The sequence below is a fragment of the Grammomys surdaster genome, unplaced genomic scaffold (genome assembly GCF_004785775.1).
Source record: "Grammomys surdaster isolate TR1022 unplaced genomic scaffold, NIH_TR_1.0 126298, whole genome shotgun sequence".
Taxonomy (NCBI): domain Eukaryota; kingdom Metazoa; phylum Chordata; class Mammalia; order Rodentia; family Muridae; genus Grammomys; species Grammomys surdaster.
Window position 1 is genome coordinate 3,022,721 of NW_021621098.1, and position 3,091 is coordinate 3,025,811.

At 41.8% G+C, this 3,091-nt stretch overlaps 1 pseudogene; it reads right to left on the bottom strand.

The window, feature by feature from the left end:
* Positions 1 to 292: 292 nt before the first annotated feature.
* LOC114614074 lies at positions 293 to 1,107 on the bottom strand (annotated as a pseudogene).
* Positions 1,108 to 3,091: the final 1,984 nt, after the last annotated feature.

Here is a 3,091-nt window from a genome sequence, read left to right on the forward strand (position 1 = left end):
ACAAAGACACATACAGATATACACACACATAATCTTTCACTGATATGTTTGCACGTTCCTCACTGGCTCTTGTTTCCACATTCTCTAAGATATTGTTCTGGCATGTTCCTGTTCTTCTTGTCCCAGAGTATCTAACTCAGCCCAACAACTTCAATCATTATCTCTTTTTCTTTTTCTTTTCTTTCCTTTCCTTTCCTTTTCTTTTTTTTTTTTTGACAGATGAGCCTTTTAATAGGGAAAAAAAACACATGCAACAGTAGCAACACATTTCTTTATCCAGACAGCTCAGAGTTTAGTTCTTTGCCTTGAGAAGTAACCTGTACACACCTACAACCACTGCGTAGTCTCATTTATAAAGCTCTAGTGTCAACTGATCCTGGGTCTTCATCTTCTCCAGATGCATCCCCTTCACTTCAGATATAAACACAGCTTCTGCTGAGGTAGTGGAGTCAATGCAGTTGGCCTTAATGAAGATCATAAAGTATCCTCTATTCTGCAGGAAGATGTGGGCATTCAGGGCCACTATCTGGGTTTGGTCAGGCTTGGCCACATTGGCCAAGATCATATTCACCTCAGATAATCATGCGGTATTAGTGTGGGTGCCAAGCTTCATCAATCACAGAAATATTCTTGGTTCTTTTGTTGGCCAAGCTAATAAAGTCATGGCCAGAGTAGTGGGAGAACACAATTGCATAGACCAGATCATGGAGTGAATGATACCAGAGACGTGAGAGGAAGTGGTGCCTGAGGCACCTTGGCTCTGGCTTGATGTGGATCTGATCTATACCACCCAGGATTGCTGCTGCCAGCTCAGGGTGGAAGGGGTTCCAGGCTTGATACTCAAATCTTTTCATCTCCTTCTGAAATAAAGACTCTCTTCTCTCCACACATAGATTCTCCAGGGACCAGATTCTTTGTGACCAAAGCATACTCCTTGCCGCAACACATAAAGACACCTTCATGCCTATGCAGCTCCACCATCACATCCTTCTCTGACTGGCTTCCTTTTTTGCCTCCCTGGCCACCACTTGACCCAGCTGCCCCCATACTGGAAGCCTCCATTTCAGCTGTTTCCTCCTTCACTTCCTTGGCCCCTGAAGCCACCATTTCTGCCTCAATCTCAACCTCCACCAAAGCCTCCTCCACCTCCTTGCTCTCCTCCTCTACTGCCTCTGTCACCAAAGACTCCTCAGTCACCAAAGTGGCCCCCACAGGGGCTGAACCTGGCTTTAAACTGCACTATGGTCACACAGCTCTGGCCATCAAAGGTATCCCCAACTCCACCTTCAATCATTATTTTTATGAAAATAATCGTAAAATCTTGAGACTACTTAAGTATACTTCTGATCAGTCTCTTCAAGACATAATTCTCAGGAATGCCCAACTCACTTGTAAATTCACCATATTTGTTTATTCATCAATATTAAATAATAAAACTGTGCCAGGCACCAGGGCTTATACTAGATTTTCAGGGTGTGCAGCAACAATAGCATTGTCACATCTTTTCAACATGCATAGTTTAATTAAGAAATACAAGCATGTAACTACAATGCATGATTTTAAAATTCTGAGCATTTAGGGTTAGTGCTAACTACCTCCTAAGGAACTCTGGAGATATAGTTCCTGAACTCAGTCCCAAAATATAAATAAGAGTCAGTGAGGAGGAAAAGGGGAGACTAAATGAAAATGGCCACTCATTAATTCTTTTCTGTCATCATCCCCATCTGCCTTTATAGAGGTCCCTTAGATACAAACTTTAGGGCATTTTCAGAAGCCAAAAGGTACAACAAAGTCTCGCATTCTCCAGCAAGGCAAACCCAAGGTGTGGGAAAACATATGACTTGAGCATGGCCAGCTAAATGATCTTCTTAAACACGGAATTTTGAGTTATGAATCATCCCTTTTTAATTTGCTTAGATTTAGAAAAATATTTTATGTGCATGCGTGTTTTACCTACAGATTTTTATGTGTGCCTGGTACTGGCAGAAGACTGGATTCCCCAAAACGACTGATGGATGGTTGTGAGCCACCATGTGGCTATTGGGAACCAAGCCTGGGTCCTCTACAAAAGCAACAAATGCTCTTAACAGCTGAGCTATCTCCCTAGTCACTGAATAAATAGTGACCAACAAAGACTAAGAAGAAGCAGCCAAATAAGTAGAGAATAAACCTAGAGAATAAAGATAAAAGGAAGGAAAACAAGGGTTTCTAGAAGGTATAGTATTATGGGTAAGATCAGAAGGGTGCCAGATTTGAGATGCTGTACTTCAACTTGAGAGATTCATGATACAGGCAGCTTTCCTGGTTTCTAGAATAAGGACTTAGAATAACACTGCTTTGCCTCAAATTAAATGAGCAGTCCTGTGGAAGGCAGTCAGCACAGCAGTGGCCGGTGCTGACCATGGTGGGCCAAGGGCTCATCCTAGTCAGGAGCTGCAGAAGGGGCAAAGAAAATCAGAGTGGAGCTGGTCACCTGGAATCACAAAGAGACATTTCTGGAACCTGAAGAGAGTAATTCACAGGAAGAGAAAGGGGATAGAAACTATGTTGCAATTATCTGCAAAGGCTAATACACAGATTCCTGTGCATGTGAATGTATCTGCACACTAGAGGATTATTCAATGGCAGTTGGTTCTAACAGGAAAATATAATCAGGGATCTCTAGTAGATGACATGGAGTTAAACATAAAATTGTACTTTCTTCCAAGATGAATAATATTTGAACATACTTAAGAGCTAGCAGAAAGAGTTAGGTGAAAAATTATTAAAACTGGTTAACTGATTTGATCAGTAATTTTCATGGTATAGTTTGCACACTACTCTGGGTTCTTGAGCCCTTTTCTGTGAATTTCCAGAAGACAAAAACTCTTTTCACAACCATATTAACATGCAAGTTCCCATCCACCTATTTCACCTGTATTAAAACAATGTTGAGGATGGACTGGAGAGATAGCTCAGCAGTTAAGAGCACTGACTGTTTGCTCTTCCAGAGGTCCTGAGTTCAATTCCCAGCCACCACATGGTGGTTCACAATCACCTGTGATGAAATCCAATGCCTTCTTCTGGTGTGCCTGAAAACAGCTACAATGTA